Source organism: Gigantopelta aegis, unplaced genomic scaffold (assembly GCF_016097555.1).
Source record: "Gigantopelta aegis isolate Gae_Host unplaced genomic scaffold, Gae_host_genome ctg3594_pilon_pilon, whole genome shotgun sequence".
Lineage (NCBI taxonomy): Eukaryota > Metazoa > Mollusca > Gastropoda > Neomphalida > Peltospiridae > Gigantopelta > Gigantopelta aegis.
In genome coordinates this window covers 72,290-95,734 of record NW_024533414.1, presented here as the reverse complement: position 1 = coordinate 95,734, position 23,445 = coordinate 72,290, and the positions used below count along the sequence as shown (strand labels likewise).

At 34.2% G+C, this 23,445-nt stretch overlaps 1 pseudogene; it reads right to left on the bottom strand.

Moving 5' to 3' along the window:
• Window positions 1-4,469: 4,469 nt before the first annotated feature.
• LOC121392323 overlaps window positions 4,470-23,445 on the bottom strand; it is a 28,161-nt pseudogene continuing 9,185 nt past the window's right edge.

Here is a 23,445-nt window from a genome sequence, read left to right as displayed (position 1 = left end):
ACGAGAACAGATGTAGTTTCAGACTCATCTTGTGACTTTGCTTCAGAGAGAGAGACATTTGAGAAGAATGTCAACATTACCGGTAGCTTTGATAAAAATGTGTAGCATCTAAAAATAGAAGATATGACAATATCATTTGTATTTATACAGTATTACTATATGACTAACTAACTAACCACTCATAATATAAATGTTAAAGTAGTATATTATCAAATTCATACATCAGAGGGTTATTGGGCACTGCCTGTGTCAAAATTAAATATTGGGAGTGGCTCACTATTGTATGTTCAAGCATCTCTAGGGTTTAGGCTTTGGGACAGAATTTGTAACAGCATAAGAGTGTAGTATATGCTGACAATACACTCCCACAATCATCAGAACATTGACACAAAATCGAAACAAAGGAAATTAATGTGTTACTACAATGTACATTAATATCAATGAATCTAATTGTCAATATCAGGAGCACTACAACAAGAAGCTTGTCATAAACTCTATCTAGCATTTTAAGTTTAATTTATTATATGAAGATAAACGTCAACATCTGAACTAGCAAAACAATCTTAGGACAATTTTTTTGAATTGTGAATTTTGAATTTAGTATTTAAAATGTCATAATATGATGACACTCAGTTGCATCATATACATGAAAATATGTATGTAATCATACTTATAAAGAGTGTAATAAAATATGTACGTATGTAAATCATACTTATAAAGAGTGTAATAATTTCTTTCAGCATCTCCTACACCCGTCTCTTCAGAGCATTCATGTCTTGAATATCTATTTACATAATTATTGTTTATGATGTTTATTTATACAAATAATTAATTACCTTAATTTATAATTCTCTATGATTCTCTTGAGAAGAAAGGGTCAATTTCTGACACACCTCGTGATAATAATGCTTTAGACCATTTCTTGCAGAACTCATTAGTCTCTATATAAAATATATAATACATCATTGGATATATCACATCCTATAATACATCACTGGATATATCACATCCTATAATACATCACTGGATATATCACATCCTATAATACATCACTGACATACCTGTGAAGAGATTGTAAGACTACTGCCAGTTATACTATGGTAACAGTGGGTTGATCAAAGTCACTATCTATATCAATGAGCTATATAGTAAAAGAATATTTATCAACTAATTTTTTACATAAAATTTGTAAGATAATCATGTTAAATTGAGATATGATAGTTATCATGTACCTGTGTTTTTTGTGCCTGCATTAATATGTCAACACTACAACTACTAATGAATCTAAAGACAATAAAAAACTTATTACTTAATCATCTTTATTTATAACACAATGTTATATGGCTTGTGTTAAATAATTAATTGTATCTATTTTTAAAACAGTAATCTTCATGTCTCATATATAAGTACTACTTTATCATTGTTTGTAGTTTAATTACAATTATAAAAGTTATAACATAACGTATGACATGATCACAAACCTGTTTAATTCTTGAACAGTTTTTTTACAGTATTGTCTCCAGAAATATTAACTGAATTATTAAGAGCCTAAGAAATTAAAAATATTAATTAACAAACAATAGATGGTCATCAAATATTTAAACTATAAACAATTAAAATTGAAATAAAAGGTTAAGGTTGGGTAAAGGGTTAAAAATAAATAGATAGCAAATGATGCTTTGCTGGTAAAAGTCAACCATACCATATTAACATAAAAGGTAAGTAGTATTTACAAACAATATGTCCTTTAATGTAATTATGAAGAACATATACTTACAACATAGAGCAATGTTGGCAGATTGTCATGATATTTCAGAACAATTTGACTCAAATAGAATAGCTAAAAAAATAAATGAAATAATTAATAAAATTGCTTTAGTGTAGTCAGTAACAGCACAATATAACATGAGCTATAAAGTATGTATAACTATAGTATAAGTATCGATATATTTTAATTAATTAGTTTGTGTTAATTACATGTCCTAATAATCAGTAATTATTATGAAAATAGTAAAGATTGTATCAAATAACTTAATCAAACTCTTGGTATCAAAGTAACAAGAAGGTACTAAATAATGTACAAAATTTTAGGGTTCAACTTACAGCTGATGTCCAAGACTTTTAGCTGCTGAAATATATATGAATCTGATGTAACAGCTGTAGGCTAAAAGGAGACAGAAATAAACGAAATAAATGACTAAAATGAACTATATAATTTAATAATATTAAAATTATACAAATGTTATTAACAAAAACTATGACTGTTATTATTTTACTTACCAAATTTTGAAGAAGAAGGTGCTAAGTACTTGCAAAAGAGTCCAGTTCCTCCCGAAATAATTCTAGACCAGTTCCACGTGTTGATAGACAACATAAAAGATACTTTGGTTTTTCCATTTTGTCATTTGGTCAAGTAGTATCAATAAGACAAGTATAAAGTTGAGCAGGATCAGTAACTCTTAATGGAAATGATAAACAATAACATTAATGTTACATATATAATAATTGGTATCCAGTATTTTAACTAATACCTAATATTACTGTGGTACATTAGAAGAGGATAATTAAAGCATTATTAACACCAAATCAAATTATTGCTGTGATTGTGTTGCTGTTATAAGCAGAACTAACAGAATATTTACATAATTTATTCCATACTTGTTGATCCAACAATCAACCAATCATAATACACTGTCTGTTAAGTATGTCAACTATAACCAATCGCATATCACAGCATTACGTAATGTGACGATAACTTAGTATGATGTATGTTATCTTGATATACATACCCTGCATGAAAGGATGATCCTACTCCACATAGTGGTTGTAATGTCCAATATTTTACTCTCAAAGCAAGTAACAGTCTTAACAATTTAGCTTCTTCATCGCCTTTTAAAGTACTTGCTATAACTATTAAACTAACAAGAAAACAAATAATTAACAATAACTTATCTGTATAATAATAATAGTTAGTATAAAATATTGACATTATATTGTACTCATAAATTTATATATCCTCTCCTATCAGGTAGCAATGGTCCTATTATAACTGATGAGCTAATTGTGGACACATATGGTCACCCTGTTAGTAGAAAACATTCTATTCATGTATTACAGCACCAGTTATTATAAAAAGATAGGATACCTACTAAGATAGTATATATATTTGTTAAGATCAATTATGACTTTGGTATGTCCTAAATGGACTTAGTATACGTTGAAAAAAAGGATGCTCAGCTTTAAAATAGGCCAACAAAATATATAGTTTTAGAAGAGGCCCACCATATACTCATGTTGAGGTAGTGTGGATTGCTTTAATGATGGGAGATGTAAGAAAGTAGTAAGAACTTTAAAAAGAGCTAATCAAACAACATAGCACAAATGAAAATATATTATAAGTTTTTAAAAAGCTTGTTTTATGAGCATAATGGTCAAGTATACCAGTAAACAATAATTGACATTTACTTACCTTCTTAAAACAAACAAGGCAAACGTTCTCCTGTTCTTGGTTGTCTAGATTTGATTAAATCATGTAAAAAAATTAACTTTTGTAATTAGTTTATTCTTAAAACCAGATGTTCTGCAAGGGGAAAGAATGTCTGGGCAAACTCACATTTAAAGTTGGGGTTTTACTAGAATTCAGGAAGATCAATCAACCACAATGGTTGTGTCCTATTTTATTGTGTGACTCTTTATATTAGTCTACTATGAGGAAGAATAAGGTAAAGTTGACTTTAATGAGGAAATCACCACTAATATTAAGAAAAAAGGATGAAGTTGGGGCTCAATATCTTTCATTAGCTTCACTAGTAGCAATGTGAATTCGTATGTAAAAGAAGCCACAGAAAGTAAGTCATGTGACCTGAGGTATAACAACATTCATTAGTTTGTCCACACGTTCCCTCCTCCTACAGAACATCTAGCTTTGAGACTTTAATTGGTTGTAAATTGGTGCTACCAAAATCAAAATGGTTCATTGGTTTTAAAGTGCATATAAACTAGGCTGGCAGTCAATTGTATAACACAAGGTATAGTGTACATTGTTGATACATACTTATCACCAAGGCTCATGATATCACCAGATGAAATATCAGACATCTTCAGTGGTCTAAAAAGACAAAATCTCCATCATTCCACTCTAAGTTAACATCCTCCTCTTCCTTCGACCGACTACTACATCTTCTGATTGCTCAGTCTTTGAATCTACTACATCTTTTGATTGTTCAATAAAATCATCCATGTTTTCAACTGCCAATCAAAAGTACCACACCACAACGGAGGAAGTGCGTAGGCGAGATTGTTCTCTACTCTACGCTTCGTAAAGCTTTAAATAGCTCTACCCACTCAGCACAGATACTAGCTTGTATATAAATCTGGTAATAATAATGTTTTAAGGCTGTGTAATGATAACAAACAATAAAAATACTGAAATACATGTATATAGGGAAAATGTAATATTATTATTGTTGTTATACTCTGAGTATTTCTACTTTGTCCTGGAAACAGATAGCTATCCAATCTGATTGGTTAATAGACCACTGAACTTGATTGATCTCAGATTGTGCTAAGTATGCTAAAATAGGGACTTCAATTGGTTGAGGCATCTGTTGTATATCCCATATTAAGGCTTGATGATCATCAGCTGGAGAGAGAGAGAGGAGAGAGAGATTTAATTTAAAGTAAGGAATCAAATAAGTGGACAATCTGTACTGTCCAGACCATTCTTATCAGGGTTAGTGTATAACACACATGTTAATTGCTAAACAAGTTCAGAATAGGCTTGGTTCATAATATCATCCCCAAATGACAATTTGACAAAATCTATTTTCAACTGAATGTTAACAACCCAAAATGTCATTAAACAATGTTAACTATAATTTTTTTTTACTACCTAGCATGTACAAGTATGCCAGGTGATTTCTATAATTGTATTAGACCATGGTGTTCTAATGTGTAACAGACTGTTCATTTTTAATATATTGTTATGTATGGGGATAAACATACTTACCAGCAGTACATATTGACATGAAGAATGTGGGGCCCAAGTAATTCCATTAACAGGTGCTCTATGATTACACAATCTAGCTACTGGTGTACTGGGTGCTCTAATATCAATTATAATGACCTATAAAAGATTATTAATTGATATTAATTATGCATACAATATAATTAGAGCATTATTGGAGTGTATTTTTTACTTCTACTCACTTTTTAGTGACTAATGTACAGAGAGACTTATTCTTAACCTCTTGACTGTCAAGAGCAAAAGTAGCAGATAGTTTGGATCTTGTCTATTCCATGCTAGTCTGAGTAATGGATGTTGTTTGGGCTCTTCATACATATATAGTAGAGTGTTTCTAAATTTTCTGTGAAAAGGTAAAATAAAATACAAATACTATAATAATATATAATAATAATAATAATAAATAACAAGGATCATTAGTAAATCAATCTGTCTTACCACAAAGGATTGATGCTACCTCGATATGTGGGTCTCAACAGCTCTGCGCAGGCCGGAAATGCGGAATAGAAGGAGCAAATTCATGCCGCCTCTGATCTCTTCCACTCTCATGAAGGAGACTGGGTATGCTAATCGTAGACGCCAAGAATGCTTTCAACTCTATTAATAGACCTCTCCTTACTTTGGAATTGTTCGTATCCTATGGCCTCGGCGCCTCAAGATATATACTTCAATACCCATCGAGGCAGGTCCCCTCTTATTATCAAAAACTGTAAAGAGACCCTCTTCAGCTCAGAAGGGTAGTACAAGGTGATCCCAATATCAATGTTCTCTTATGCCATAGCCACTTTACCATTGATCAATGAATTAGAAGATCATCCTAATATCACCCAATTAATGGTATGCTGACGACTCTACCGCCTTAGGCAGTATCATCTCTCTGTTGACATGGTTTGAAAACCTCCTAAAATGTTGGTCCCGATACGGCTACTCTCCGGAACCATCCAAGAGCTTCCTTATAGTCAGTGAGTCTCTAGTCATGAAGCAACTAATTTATTTAATAATTATGGAGTTAATTACGGGTTGTTTACTGGTCATAGGTTCCTAGGAGGCTTTATTGGTGGACGAGAGAGGCCACTACCTCCTAGTAAAGTCAAAAGTGCAAAGAATGGTCTCCATCACATTGAACTCCTCTCCACCATCGCCAAGACACAGCCTCAGGCTGCCTTCATCACTCTAACTAAATCTTTACAACATGAATGGACATTCATACAGAGAGTGATAAGAGACAACGGTTCATCCTTAAACCTTCCAGGCATTGGAAGACTTACTCGTTTTCCACATTCATTCCCTCCCTCTTAGGTCATGACTGTTTCAGACTTAGACCGTACACTTTTCTCACTACCAATAAAGATGGGAGGTCTCAAATATCAGAATACCTACCATCACGGCTATCACCACTTTGACTCGTCCGAGCTGCCACAAGGATATGTTGGATTCAATTACTTGTCATTCAGAATTTTCTCTCATGGATCACATCATGACAGTCTCAGAAGCTCGTCATCAATTCAACCAAATTAAGTACATCACTGACACCAGATCTGGTCTTCTGTATTCAATCAAGCTGATCCAACCATCAAAGATCTTTACAACGTCACAGATATTCATGACTAACTGGTTGAATACCCTTCCCATTCAAAAAGATCACTTTGACCTCTCTGCCACAGAATTCAGGATACCCTATGTATACGGTATCTAAAAAACCTCTGTTAAATATCCACCTCACTGTGACGGCTGCGGGGAACCATTTAGTACCTCACATGCTCTCGACTGTCGCAAAGGCGGGATTGATAGTCCAACGACACAATGAGATACGAGATGTATTATCGAACTGTCCTTCCCAGATCTGGAGTCAGACAATTAAAGAACCTGTTTTTATCGATGACAGCCCCGATTCAGACAGGAATCTTAAAGCAATATCGGTATCAGAGTGTTCCTGGCAATCACAAGCGATGGTCATTATACGATGTTCGTGTCCTGGACTCGGATGCCCCTCTTATTGAAACATTTCACCTGCTCAAGTCCTTCGCAAAGCAGAACAAGAAAAGAAGTCAAAATATAACCCTATCTGTGAAAGGCGTCACTCTTCTTTCACCCCCATTGTGTGTGACGGTAGATGGATATAATAAATAAATAATAACATAAGTTATATCAGTATTGTGTATATACTTTAAATTAATATAGTAATTAAAATAACAATTCCGAGAAACCTAATCAATGTTTCTTTATTTTCTTCACACACACACACCACACACCCACACACACACACACACAGAGTGAAATGTAAATAACTCAAGGCAATCTTTATTGTCTTTCATTAGAAAACAAGAAAATTACTGATTGTACAAAAACGTGAAATGAAAACTATCCTTTATCTGAAGAATATTTGACACACATATAGGGTCAGTCTTTTGTATGTGAGGAACTTGGAGACACATATTATTGTTAAAGTTTGCCGGTATAATTTCAGATTTCCTTCTCATCTATTAATCATCTCATTTTAATAGTGGTCAAGTTATAGAAGACACTCTGCCAGTAATGACAGCAATCTACCCTGCTCCAATTGTTAGGACTAAACAAAAATCAAAACATTTGACTTTGAATCACCAAGGTCCTGGCATGCATTATTATTAAGTAGATTTTAAAAGTAAAAAAGTATGGTGAATGAGAGGAAAACAATGACGCAAGAACACAAAATATTGACTTTGTTTTGATTCTAGAATAGCTACAGACAAAAACACCTTCAACTTTTTAATTTTATACAAAGTCTATTTTATTCTTTATTATTAACAATGCTATAATCTTATTATTACTAAAAAGACGCTACATTGTCTTTGCCATCATCTCCCTCAGAGGTGACTAAGCTAGAAAAACCAAAAAGTTTGTAAAAAAGAGAACAAGTCACAACTTTCTGAAGCTATCTTAAGCCAAAACCAAGATATATATTCATTTTTACACAATGAATGATGAATTAATTTGGCATTCAAGTAACAAATTTTTTTTTCTTTCATTTCACAATACTTAATACAGTAACATCCTCAGTTATCCGAATACTCACTTATCGAACCCTCGATTATCCGAATGATTGCTTGTGTTTTACTGTGCATGCACAATCATGTGTTAATAATTTATTAACTTGTTAGACAATGGAGAAAGTGGCTAAGAAGAAAGAAAGTTGTTTTAACAATTGAGGAAAAACTTGAAATTCTGGAGTCTATAAAACTAGAACGTCTTATACCGTTTTATATCGAAAGGTAGGAGTTGGAAGATCACAGTGGTCGATTATCAGTTGATGAACCTTGTTTCCCCCCCCAGTCACAGAGTATGCTGCCGATATGCTTAAACAAATGCCTTACAATAGTTACAACACCAGCCAGAAGCTACGCCATGTAACACAAGTGTCTTACTATCTTTGAAAGACCTTGCTGCTAAAAAAAAAAGATTTCTTCAATGAAACAAAAAACTATAACTTTCATTTTATGAATGAACCAAATAACATAATCATTTCAATTAAACCATTATAACTTATTCATTTATCTGAACAAATTCACATATCCGAAAACAGAGACAAATTTCTTTAGTCCCAAGCTGTTCAATAACTGAGGATGTAACGTATTACTATATCATTGTATTTTACAATACTTAATTTTACACTTGAGTAAATCAAGTGTAATATTAATTTTTTGCATTTAAAAAAGCTTTGGACTCAATGAATATGAAGTACTATATTTGCTGGTTGTTAAGTACATGCGCAGTATCTCCACAGGAAAAAAAAATATGTTCTTAATAACAACCACATGGTGCTTAACAAATAGCCTTTTAGGAAAGAAAAAGTCCCATCTCATCAGTTCATTACGCAGTAAGTATAAAGCTCATCAGAATCTCACTTCTCCCAGTCAGGCCTAATCTTCAAAGTACAAGGACATCATAAAATGGTATTCAAACACTATAATCCCAAACCTCACCATCTTCTTACATGGAAGTGATTAAATTCAACTCCTGAATCCCGTGAGCGGCCTATGTTGTCACATCACTGGAGTTACTAGGCCAGCTGTTCTTTCATTACGTTACCTTCATATAACAGTTGCAGGCATAGCATGGCTTTTTTTTTTGCATACTTAATATACATTATAAATATCCATACCATAAGGTTAATTCTTTTTATTTTTTAATTTACATTTCTAACAAGATAATGGGGCAATAGTATTCTGGGGTAGTCTGTTTATTATAATATGTGACTACTAGGTATAATATTATATCATTACTATAATATACCTATAATTATCATAATTAAACCATCAAAATTTACATCTGAAAACTAATCAGGAAAATGCATCAGTAAAAAATACAGTGATCTCCCTTTTTTTTGATGTGCTCTCAAAATAATTTATAAAAAAATGTAAATTGATTTACTTGTTACTTAAATTCTATTTTGGTCATATGTCCAGGTACAAGAAATTACTTGACAATGTTCAATAAAGGTCATATAGTCCTAGTTGTAAAATATCATACTCCTGTCAATACAGGTGTAGTTTATTTATAATTACAATTATACCATGTAATAATCAATTGTATGCTTATTGAAGTCTATGGTAACAACTAAAGGATTGGATCATCAGCCCATCAATTGATGTAACAAGCAATATTGACAATGGATAACAACCATCACTTAATACTCCTCCAGCTTATGTAACAATATATCAAAGATAGTTAACCTGGTGTATATGTTTTCATTATCAATGAATACATAACTGAATTGTAAGTAGTTGGGCTATTAATTGATTTTAAAATATAAATTAATTTCAGTCATAACTCAATTGTGCAATATGACCTTCAAATTCTACAACTTTATCGCAGAACACCGACTTTAAATTCAAGAAAGCTCTGGAGACCCTAAAAAGAATACTTGGAGTCAGTTTACCGGGACACTCAAGACTAAGTCACAACACCAATAAGCCATTGTCAACTGTATACTCAAAAAGGTCTCAGACTGCTTACTCCTTCACTGGCATCTGGTTCCCACTCATCATAGTACTTGAGATTAGCGTATGTCACAGATGGTAGTGGGTCACATTTCACGTTACGTTCCATGTGCCCATTTTAAAGATTCGTCCCTGTAACATCTGCAAAAAGGCAAAGAAAAGGCCATTTGGCTAATATTGCCCAGAAACTAAGATATTGTGAAAGGAGTGAAGGTAGCTAATCTAATTGAAAGATATAGAGGAAAAACTTACAGACAGGAAAAGATCCTTATGCATTATATAATAGCAGTTTTGATGATGTAACTATAGATTATCTTAGAAGACCAGAGTTAATCGTGATTTAGATGAAGATGTCCTTGAAAACTTTTGAAAAAGACAAGATAGACGGCTCTGTCTTCATTGAACTAAATGACGAGTATCTGAGAGAGCTTCTGTCCCATCCTTAGAAGTCGTATCAAAAATTCGCGCAAACTTGTCCCCCCCAGATTTTCTACAGAGCCACATTTGGTAGATTCCACAAAAGACTTCTTATATTTTTTTATTCAGTATTCAGAGCAGACAAAAAAAAAAAAAACCGAGAGGCTCAAGCCCAAACATTTTTTTGTCAAAAGGCTCTGTCCTCGAAAAGTAACTGCTAAATCACCTGGACCTGATGCAAGTCCTTTTTGCAAAAGAGTTTCACAACACAAATCTTCATCCAGTGATCTCATGAATGAAAGACTCTCCCAAAATATTTTTACGTTTGGTACCCCAAGCCTAGACTAGATATAAAAAGGAATGATTAAAGTATACAAAAATGTTCATATTACTGTTTATCATTAAGAGTTACTGGAAGCCTATCTCAATATAATGCCAAACTAATTTTCCTAATGAAAAAGCCTGAGGTAGCCCCCTGTAGTGAGGATAATTTGGGTCCCCCCCATACTTGTCATTTGATATCCTTAACAATGTGTGATAGGGAGGCTCTCCTCAAAAAGAGTCAAGCAAAATCCAACGATGCCCATTATTACATTGATCGTTTAAATATAAGAGGCAAAGCGCATTAAATTGAATGTCAATAATATCTCAGATCTATGGTTGGAAAAATCACCTGTAATGCATATCAACTCATGCCACCAATACCCAGTCCCTTTTGCTTCAAAAAACCAAACAGATGACAATAGCAAAGTAGCTTTAACTTAATTGATGTTAAGCATTCAGTAAAAAAGACAATGACAAAAAGGAAAGAAGAGCGAACTATTAGACAGGTAAGTTCCAATGTGATAATTTTGAACATTGATCACCACGTTGATCACCACTTACACTTAAACGCATTAACGCATGTTGTGAAATATGGATGGGATAAGCCCAAGAGAAATGAAATTCTGTAGTTTTGTGATGTAGTTAAATATATAAGGTAAGTTTTTTTAAAATACCCTGATGATGGATGGTTCCCCCTCTTGTGATTTTTTTTTCAGTACAAGAATCATGCCCCTGAGAATTCAACATGAATACGTCAACTATATTGTAACTTATTTATTACCAGGGACAACATCTTGTATCTCAAATCAAATTTCGTCTTCCCTTAGAATGTGTAAAGATCGAGTTTATTGTGTGTGCAGTTTGGCTCTTCAAATAGCAGTCATGATATTATCAGTACTGAATGTGGTTTTTTGTCCAGCTGGTCAAGGGGATCTACTGGAAGTTGCAAGCATATTGGAACATTGTCCATAGTTTCCTTGCAGACTTCTTCAGATTTAGAACATCCACCTGAATACCTTATATTCACAGATATATTAAGTCAGCAGTGGAATCGTCCATGCTGCTCATAAGGTAGAGCCAATTCCAGTTGATCAGTCGGGAGATGACCATGCAAAAATACTTCCTTCAAAGTTCAAGATAAAGGATCTCAGATGATATATGAATCCTCGACCATTACATCTTTGGCAACCTGATCCTAAGGCTATTGAAAACCTTCGTGTGTGACCCTTTAACCATCAACTAACATTGTGGCTTCACTAATATACTAGTTTTTCCCCCATCCATCGAAAAGATCAAATGCATGATCCATCCTTACAGTTCTTCCTCCAGTCAGGATGGTGTAACTCTTTTTGAATATTCCTTTAGGCGGCCATAAAGGAAGATCTTTAAATTTTCATAAAGAGGCAAAATTAATCCAAGTTATATTGATTTGACTAAACTACTGTGGATACCAAATCTGTATCCTAGGTCCCTTTGTTTTGCAATAGGCCAAGTTGCAAAAACTAACGTCATGAAAAACTCCTCAAGTGGTGGCAAAAAATTTTCTTTGACGAAGACGTTTTTGTTGTTCTATGCACCCCTTTCAACGTCACAAACCTCTTGCCTTCTTGGACATACTTCAAAAAGAGCCACAGATGGTCCAAGAAATCATAACATGCTTTTCAAAGTAGAGAAAGACGGAAGCCCAGTGTAAAATTAAACCCTTGGTTTTTTTTCAATCATCTTTTTGATATTACTTAGTCGTAACATTGCCACAGAGTTTACTTCTTCTAATTTGGTTTTCTTCTAAGTTTGCTACCTTTGGTTTTTGAAGTGTGAGTAATTCTTCCCACTTGTTTCTTTTTTCGTTTGTTCATCTCAGTTTTGTGTGTAGCCATATCTTTTTATTTGCCCCCCCCTCTTCATCCCGCTTCCAACCCTCAGTATCAAAAATGCCTGAGCCATCACAAGCTTTGTCCCTGATCCAAGTGGATTAAAAAAATAGGTTTTCGATCTTTTTTGGGAGGTTTTTTTTCCTCCGCTTTTTTTACTCCAGCTTTTTCCTCCATTTTAGACGTTTTTTCCTTGGGTAGAAACAATGAAAGGAACTTTGCTTTGAGATACAAAAAATCTGGCCCTCTGCATTTACAAAATGCTTACTACAAATTCATGTGTGTGGGGGGTCAGCAGAAGGTTTTTTATGTCCAATTCACTGAACCCATCGCTTTAACAGTCTTTTATTTTCTTTAGAGGAAGAGAAAAAAAAAATAAAATTGCATCAACTCTTGCGAACAACCAGCATGAAACCATTTTTTGCAAAAACTATACTCCTATTAAACCACACTGCCCCGTAATTTTTTTTATTTAAATGATCTTAATAAAATAATGCTGACCTCCTATTAAACATGATGGTTCACTTGAAACTAGTAACAAAGTTAATTACAGTTGCTTAGCCAGGAAGGGTGCCAAAGCACCCCTCGTCCCATCTTCAAGCCTTTGTGCTCGCCGAATGGCGAGGGTGCGAGCCGCTATATAGCAAAATACGGCCATATCGTGAAAGCTAAGAGGGGGGGGGGGGCTGGCACGGCGATTTTTTTGGTTTTTGTTTTTTTTCGATTAAAAATGCGCATGCCCCCGCTAGTTTGTAATATTAATTCCCAAAGGGTAAAGATAAGATAGTTTCCAATGTATAAAATAAAATTGGCCAGTGAACGACTTCTAGAAGCTTTTACCATCACTCCCGGTGCCCTAGCAAGATGTCAATGTGAGATTTTGCTAGCTGCGATATTGGAAGTTTATATGAAAGTGAGAAATATATCCGATAATTGTTCAAGTTTCGCCTGCCTAAAAAACCATTTCAAGCCAGGTCCCACGTATTGTTTTTTTCCCTCAATTTTGCTACAGGGCGCAGATTTCCAACACAAATGTTGCATTCTATGTTTTTTGACTCCTGGGCTGGCTCTATATATGAAGTGGCAAAGGGTGGGGTTTTGTTTATCATGCACATTTTGTTTGCCAGTTTTCCAATCAAAGGTGTTGATCCCGGCCGTTTTGGTTACTCGGACCTTATTAATCTCACCAAGCCATTGGCAAAATACTGGCAAAACATAAAAGAAAAGCAATATCATCTAACAGCAATCACAAAATGTTATGAACTTTCCAGCGTGGTCCCCTAATTCAGCTTTGTCTATTACATGAGTAATTATGTAAGAACCATCGCTGTTCTTGGAATAAGAAAGCAGAACGAAGCATTTAACATCACTATAGTACACTATGATCCCTCCAAGCCAATTGCCTAAATGTGTAATGCACATCTAAACACAGTAAAAAACAACACTAAAACAACAAACACGATGTCTTAAACTGTTCTACTTGGATCCATTGGAACATCATCTGAGGAATACATCTCTTCAAATCCAACAAGAGGGCTTTTTTTGGGAACTTTTTCACTCAGACACCAGCCAAAGCTGTTAAAGTTGTTGGAGTTCTTGTAAAGAATATTCTATAAGTTCTATGAAATTACCAAGGACCATGTTTTGTTGTAATAAAGTTTGTTTAGGAAAAAACTCTTGAAACTACTGTCCAAGCAAGACTTAACAAGTGCTGTAGTGAAATTGCTCATATACACGAAGAAGAAATAGTTAATTAATTTGCCTGGCAGGGCTTTTTCTACCTAACCTCCTCGTTTAAGGCCCGCACTATTTTATAATAGTTACAGCCCCTCAAACTATAGAAATGCAAAGACTTCTGAATTAATTCCATATATGGATATTGTTCTCAAAACTTAACATTGGAACCTTAAGTTGATGCTCCTTGGCATCACTTTGCAATGTTTATGCACACAACTTTATATGAGTCAATGAAATTTAGCAATATGTATATTTTTCATGAATAGTTTTTTTACATATGAACTATGATATGAACCACACCCATATGGTATATACAGACTACTGACCTGAGATCAAACAGTCTAAACTGAGCCATCATAACCAACAGAAGCCAAACAAGTCCCGCCCACTACCAGCTCTAGTAAAGGCTATATCATGTACCTTAAATAGAAGAAAAAAAAATAAGTGTCAATTTTATATACAAAACCTAACACAAGCAGTACGTATATTTGTGAGGAAACCCTATCAATTATGAAAATCCATAGTATTGACTATTATTATTAAGTAATCATTTAAATATAACCTGTTCTTACAAAATAGTTTTAAAATTGGTAGAGTAGCAATAGTCATAAAATTTGTAATATCAAAACATTATAATAGTCTTTAAGTTGTGTGTGTAGTTGTCTCCTTATAATGGACTGGTATATAGAAAATGTTGTAATATAACAAACCATTTACCTCTTTATCATGAGCTATAGTTTGAGTTTTTACTGATCCATAACAGTCCTCCCACACTTCCTAATAACTTGACCATTCTAATAAAACAATTGAAGAAATAATAGTAATTATTTTCACATATGAAAGAAGTATACATTAAAATCATATAATTATGCACAAATTAGGTGAACACTTGTAAAACAGTACCAAGGTGCCAACTAAATTTGCTGCAACCAGATATGCTTCTATAGCCCCGTTTATGTAATAGCGTATATGTATGGATGTAACTATACAATAAATACCAATGCATAATACATTATTCAGTTAGTTCAGTATAGACTCTATGAACGGATGATCCATAGATGTGTTAAAGTGGAGCAAAAGTAAAAAAAAGAACAGAACAGCAATCGTGACATGTGTCTCAACTCAAAGTGTATCTGGGTCTTGTGTGTAAGGACAAGAAAAATTTATGGAGCTTTGGTTTTCCTTACAGAACTTCCTCTATAACATTGACAAAGATGACGAATCAAACTACGAAATATTTTATAACTATTTCAATGAAAGTTAATTGTCCATTGTTTTGTAGTTTTTGGAATGATGTGTGACTGTGCTTTAAATCATTTAAAGAGAAAAGTTAGTACAATCTATTGAGGGATGTCCAAGTTCAATGGAATTCATTTCTTCACAACCTAGCATATTCCATTGTCTATCCTATCCCCAATGTACTGTTGGACAAGTTATACTGTCAATGATACGCCTTATATTAAAACACAGGATTTTCACATTGTCCATCCTAGACAGTCTCATAAGATATTCTTTTCCCACCAGCAGCCTACCCAATCTTGCCTATTCTATTGCACTGTGTGATGGACTCCTTCTTGCTACAACCAGTATTATTATCCCAGTGTCCCAACTTATCTCACTGTCTATGGTAGACAAGTTATAAGACAGTAGTGAAAGGGTTCATTTAAATATAATAGCGCATATTTTCCATTGTCCATGTTATCTCAATGTAACTGAACTCCATTCACCACAACCCCAAGTATATCCCACTGACCCATTGATCATTCTTCTAACTTTTTATTATACAAGCAGGCTGTTATGTTAACCAAAATACATCAACTCTATATTATTCCATGTTAACCTAATCCAATATTCTATGGAACCTGAGACAGACGATTCCAATTCTATGTGCCCTTTTGTGAACTTGAAAAATCTAATTGTCAACCCTTTATAATTATTCAATGGCTTCTGATATGAATAGACAGGGAAAAAAAAATAACACCTGCAGACTGCCTATGGCACCTTACTGTGTCACGATGACATCATCTGGTACCGTGTTCATCATACAACCAACAATTCTAGTTTTACTCTTCACACACCACGAACTAAGCTTCAACTATCATATCCCAGCAAGGTACTCAACTCATTGTCTTAGAGGCACAAAGGGTCCCCCACTTATTTTTTTGGAGTGACTCATATTACGTATGAACAGACATGAGTATGTCCAAAGTGGAACCAAAGATCTGAAGCCCTTGGAATACCCATGTTTTGTAAGTGCCTTTACAGTCATACGTTGGTCACTCTGGACAATGTGATAAATGCCTGTTGAAGTATTGCTACTTTTAAACTGTGACCATGCTTTCACTATTGCTAAATTTTCAGAGTGTGATGATTGAAACTTTCTTCCTCTTTCTACATTGCCAAAGCACAATGTTCCTTGAAGAAATGAGACATTAACATCTACTTGGCTACTTGAGTTACAGACGAACCATTTTTGTAAAGGATCAGAAAAGATTGCCATGACTACTCATCCCTTGTATTCAATCCTGTCTACAACTAGCAACTCTCATGTGTTGACTGCTGCAGTTTATTGCCTCAAGTTGTGGCAGACCAAAATTTTGTAAGAAGAGTGTCATAATTTCTGTAGCATTACCTCCTAGTATCAGTAACATTGATAAAGTTGATAGGTACCACCAAGTTAGTAGATTAAGATCTTAATGGAGTAGAATAGCGTTTTCGAAAAAAAAAAAAAAAAAACATTGACTATACTAACAAAAGGTTTTATCTTGTTATTCAATCAGAAATCCCGACACGGAGTAATTGTTCATGCTAAATACAACTAATTTAGGCATGCCTTGTGGGTCTATTTAAATTCAAGTAAAAACTCCACAGACCGTCCATCTTGTCTTTAAACAACAATTTATTGACAACAAACTCTATTGGCATGTAATATGTTGTGAAAAATTACGGATTTTTGTGTGCTTAAAACCCCCTGTTGTTGGCAAACAATAGCAAAAACACATTTAAATATGTGTGAATCTGCATTCACTTTGCCAGCACCTGTGCCTAAGTGTAAAACGTACAAACTGATTCTACAAATAGGATAAACTATCCTATCTCACAAAATTAGTAACTCAAAAAGAATTTTCTTGCACTTGCAAACCGAGCAAATTGTATATAGATGATTTTAGCAAATGTTGGTTTAAGTATTAACTTAGTCACTTCTTATGTATTCTTATCATGTGGACAAATTTGAAATAAGAAAACCTAACCAAAATTAGTGTTATATGTGCCAAGAATGGAATAAGGAATGGAAACTCATCACTGGGTCATGGAAAAGAAACGCCTCAGGGTTTATTACTGAAATTTTCAAATATGAAGAAAAATAGATTGTCCTCCTTGGCTCGTAAATATATGTATGCTGTGTATCCACAATTACTGACTGATCCGACTCCATGCTTATTCTTAAGATTACATTCAGGGCTTTCAACCTTTGCATGCTAAACATCACAGATTAGTTTTGTGCACTGAAAACCTATCAACAAAATTTTTAAATATGAAAAAACGTTATATAAATCACCATTTTACATTAAAGTTAAAATCAAACATAAACTTCTCAACATACTGCAATCGGTGAAATATTATGCTTTTGGGTGATAACGAACAATGCAAGCAAGTAATATTGAGTATCAAAGGGAGATTTATAGCCAGCTATTGTATTGGTTTGTAAATCGATTTCTACTATAGAGTGCCGGTTGGCCAATCTTCTACAGCGGCACAAGCATTAAACGAAATGGCTGAAGCCAAGACTACATTGACATGGAGACGCCATGGATTGTTATTATTTCTAGTCATACCGATATACCTGTGGGCACAATTGATATCCTCAATGATCATTCTGAGATATTTACATTCACCCAATTTGCTAATGATATTATTTTTATACCCTTCGAAGATCTTGGGGTAAAATGTCTTACATCATCTTTCTCATTAATCGTATTCTCTGGGTATTACGTTTGTTAGATTGAGTAAGAGCCACTATTGTATTTTGGAAAACGTCAGGTTGTAAACAAAACAAACTCTTTCAATGCCCTTTGAGCATACTCCTCAACCCTTTCTACCATACTAATACAATAAACAACAAGATTCACATGAGAGAGAGAGTTGTCTTAGTTGACTGAGATATTCTTTGTCTTTGTTCAGCCCGTCTAATAATCCATGTGAATCCATACAGTAACTTATACCTTTTTATCCTCATATCGTACAGACTTTCTGGAAAGGCTTTTGCAATGAAGATAGGCCTGTACAAGGATCAGGACAACCAACCTTCCTCAGCGCCAATTTTATGACCAACAAGCCCATTTATTAGTGATGATTTTCCTGCTCCTGTTTTACCGGCCCAAAAAGAATGGAAACTGAATGCTCAGATTTGGCAAATTGTTCTATTATTCCCATGGCCAATATCTTTCAAGTTCCTATCATCAGATAATATTGCAGCAGTGTTCAATTGGTTTTAAAAAAATATGAAACCAAGCTTCATTTTCAAGGCACTCTTCTACTTTATTTTCAAGGCATACTTCTAATTCATCTTCAGCTGTACAGTGACACACCTTCATTTTCAGCGTCATTGACACCAGTAGTTCTATGGTGCCAATCTCCAGGTGTTTGGATGATTTGCTCAGATCCAATGTTTGTCATTTCAAGGTTTTCTGACACATCCAAACAATACTCAGTATAGGACATTATGCATGAAGATTCTGGTTCTATAATCAATTCTTGATTCCATTAAATCTTTGGAAGTAGCCATCACGAATAATCAAAGCTAACTTTATCTTTAGTGATATTGTGCTAGGTATTATAAACAATACTATATGTCATGTGAGTTAAGGTGTGTAATAGTACTACATAAGTTATTCCAGGAATTCCTTCTTTGTGAGACTACTTCTTAAACAAAGGCCACAGTCTGAATATGAACAGGAGACAGATGTGAGAGACAGAATGGCCATTTGTGTCTGCAAATTTGTCTCAAGATGTGATGTATTGACAGTACACTTGCATATACACAAGAATGAAAAACCGTATGTATGTTGTGAATATTGCGTTGTTAGGCACATATGGTTATTAAGCGCATACTGTTGTTAAGCCACACATTTACTTGGTCAGAACTCTTTTTTTATTAAGCACTAATGAATTATTAATAAATTATTAATGGAATTATTAATAAGCAATGTTACATTAATGTCACGTGGAAACACGAGTGTGAAAAAACGAGTGTCATAGAAGTGTCTGTGAATTTAGTATGTCTGAGGCATCAGTGATCCTTTCAAAAGAAACAGGATCTTTAAAACAGTCAAGAAGGAGCTACACAAGAGAAAGAGTTTGAGTTGTTATTGGTACAAAGCAAAATAATTCCAATCTATACAAAACATGTAAAAAGTTTACATTAAATACAAAAACGGTGATGAGGTGGATAAAAGATGAGGAAAAAATCAAGAAAAGCAAAAAGGTACCAAAAGAGTGAGTTTATTAAGAAGTGCTCAGTTTCCTTTAATGGAACGAGCAGCTCCATGCAGAGTTTCGACGCTACGTCAAAGGGGTATCAAAATTAAAGGCTGGTGGTTCAAGAACAGGGCCAAAACAGATTTTTAATGAACAATATCCTGGTCAAAATTTTCTTTTTCAGATGGCTGGTTTGCTGGTTTTAAAAAACATTATAAAATTAGCTTGAGACGTGACACCAATTCATGTAATAAACCACCAGAAAGCAAGAAAGAAGCTATTCATCATTTCCATCATTTAATTAGAGAGATTTCTCTAGAAGGAGAACAAGTTGATGAAAAGTGGGCAGATTTCATTTAGGTTGTATCGCCAATGTTGACCAAACACCACTTCCTTTTTCTTTCACTGATGGTCCCCTACATATGATGATGTAGGGTCGAAAGAGTGTATGAGTTCGTGCTGCATCTTCAGGGTTGGAGAAAAGACAATGCACTGTTCAACTTACCTTGTTTTCTCGAGTTAAGCCATTGGTTATATTTAAGGTAAAGGTAAAAGAATTCCTTTAGCTGAGTTGGCTCACTATGATCGAAGAGTAAACATCCATTTTCAAGAAAATGTTATGGTGTGATGAAACTGTTATGACTTACTGGGCTCATCATTGCTGGAAACCACACGTTGAAGCTCCCTACTCTCCTTATTCTTGATGAGCACAAGGCTCAAAAAACTGATGCACTGATGGACATTTATAGACTTGAGTGTCGTACTACTCCTGTCTTAGTCCCTGCTGGATGTATGAGCCTAGTTCAACCACTTGACGTCGTGTTCAATGCTCCATTTAAAAGTAAAATCAATGCTTTTGCAACTCAACATTTACAAGAGCATTTAAATGAATACCTCCATGGTAAATTTACAGCCAGATAACGAAGAGTACTTTTTACAAAATGGATTGGGGAGGCGTGGACAGAAATGTCATCAAAGCAAGAAATGATTCAACGAGGTTTAGAAAATGTGGAATCTCTGTAGCTGTTGATGAATTGGAAGATAATGAACACACCGACACTGGAGATGACCCTTTTTCTGATGGTGATGAGGATCCTTTTGCTGACATTGATGAGACACAAAGTCTGTCAATAAAGACTAATAGCACTAATATGTATTGTACAAGTAATCTTGAAAGAATAATCACATGCATACATTTTTTTAAAAAATAAAGTAGTTCTGGTATATATAATAATTATTATTACTGTACATTATTATTGTTATTAATATGGACAAGAGAGAGACCTTTTTCTCTTAAGGACCAATTCCTTTAACTTCTTCACCAACTTCTTTTCTCCAATAAAGATATAACAACTTCCAAACCATTCCCAAGTCTTCTGTGTCCTGTTATCCTAGCAGTGATTTCTCCTTTGTGGTTGTGTAAACAGTTTTGACAGCTCCCTAGGTGCATGACCGATGATGAATCTGTCCTTCATCACAGATACAGCAAAACGATCATGTTCATTTCCTTCCTCTTTCACTAATAGAAGAACTTCTCCAACTGAAGGCATCCATACTACTTTTTGTAAATGTGATGACCTCGAATCACGCTGTCAAACGAGAAGTCAGTAGAAACACCAGCCATATTCTCCACGTGCTCGAGTGAGAGCCACACCCAGAAAAGTGACATCATCCACAAAGGCTATTTGTTAAGTGCATATGGTTATTAAGTGCATATTTTCTTCCTGTGGAGATACAAGCGCATGCGCTTAATAACCAGCATTTACGGTATATACGATATATACTATATAATAAGAAACCTTATATATATATATATATATACTGAAGTATCTAAGTCTGTTGAAGAGTGGTCGATATCGTTTAGACAGAGCGGGTTAGAACAGAATTGAAGGACAAAAGAACAAAGCTGTTCTTTGTCCTTCAATTCGTTCTATATATATATATATCTATATATAATATATTACACATACACTAATTAATATTAATATAATTAATGATTATAACAGTCTAGTACAACAGTCTTACAACTTCCACTAGAAAATTAGAAATAGTGAACTGTCCCATAGCACAGTGGACCAGTTATATTTTCTTACCAACCACCCTAAATCACTGTTCTGTGGGACAAGTTAGACAGTTTAAGGTATTCATTTTATCATTATCTAGCACTATTCTGCTATCCTTCCTATCCCACTGTACAGTGGGATAGGTTAATTATATCTCAACTCCATCTTTGTGCAGGTTAATTTTATTATTATCATCAAAAAATGTACAACAAACAGATATCACATGGTCCAAAACAATCATAAGATTACATAGAAGAAAAACTACAAAAATTTAAAATCAGTCATTTTAAAGTTCACTTAATTGCAACACACTTAAGTATTAAGTTGATTTAAATCATTATATCATTATTATTATGTCAGAAAAGAGATTTTCCACTTAGACAAAAAATTGTCAAAAGTATTTCAGTCAGAAATCACAACAAAAATTTTTTCCTTCTCTCACAAAGTGACCGCGATTAGCAATACGAAACGCCAAAAGGACAGCCTGATATTTGTTATTAGGAATCTGATACCACTTCTCTTCTTTGCCAGATGGATTTATTATGCAAGAAAAATTGGCTGAAAACTCAACAGGTTTACTTATAACATCTTCATTTTCGTTGTTTGTAATTCGGTGTTCATTGGACATAATGAGTGCAGCTTGGCCAACTTCTTTACAACGCATAAGACATGCTAACCAAAATGGCTGCAACCAATGATTACAGTGAGCATGGAGACGCCAGGGATTTGGAATACTTCTTGTCACTCGATGATAACCTGTTGGCACTACAGGAAGAGCCTCAATGGTATCTTTTGAGACACCACATTTACTTAACGAGGCATCAATGTTATCTTTATAGTCTTGAAAGACCTTGTTGAAATATATTACATCACCTTCCTCATTATCGTATTCTTCTGGGTATGTTATACCGTTAGATTGAGTAAGAGCAACAATAGTATTTCGCAATATGTCAGGTTTTATTTGTATAAATGCTGTCAATGCCTTTCGAGCAGACTCTCAAACCTCTCTTTCATACTAATACAATAAACAACAAGATCAACACGAGAAAAGAACAGTCTTTAGTTCATGGAGATACTCTGCGTCTTTGTCTAGCCCGTCTAGTAATCCAGGTGAAATCCATACAATAATTTTTATCTGTTTATCATTATACTGCACATACTCTTCAAAAGGATTTTGCAATGAACACAAACTTGTACAAGGAGTAGCACACCACTACCTTCCTCAGTGATTTTTTTACCAACAAGCCCATTTATTAATGATGATTTTCCTGCTCCTGTTTTACCAACAAAAAGAATAGAAACTGATTGATCAGATTTGGCAAACTGCTCTATTATTCCCCCCAGCAATTTCCTTCAAAAAGTCCCAGCACCAGATATTATTGATGATGGATCATTTCCTTTTAACAGATTCCGAAATATATAGCCATTTTCAAACAAGCTCTTCTAACTCATCTTCAGCTGGTACATTGATCACATCTTCAATTTCAGTATAACTGACTTTGGCAGTTGTTATGGAGGAATCTTCAGGTCTTTGGATGTTTTGTTCTGATCCT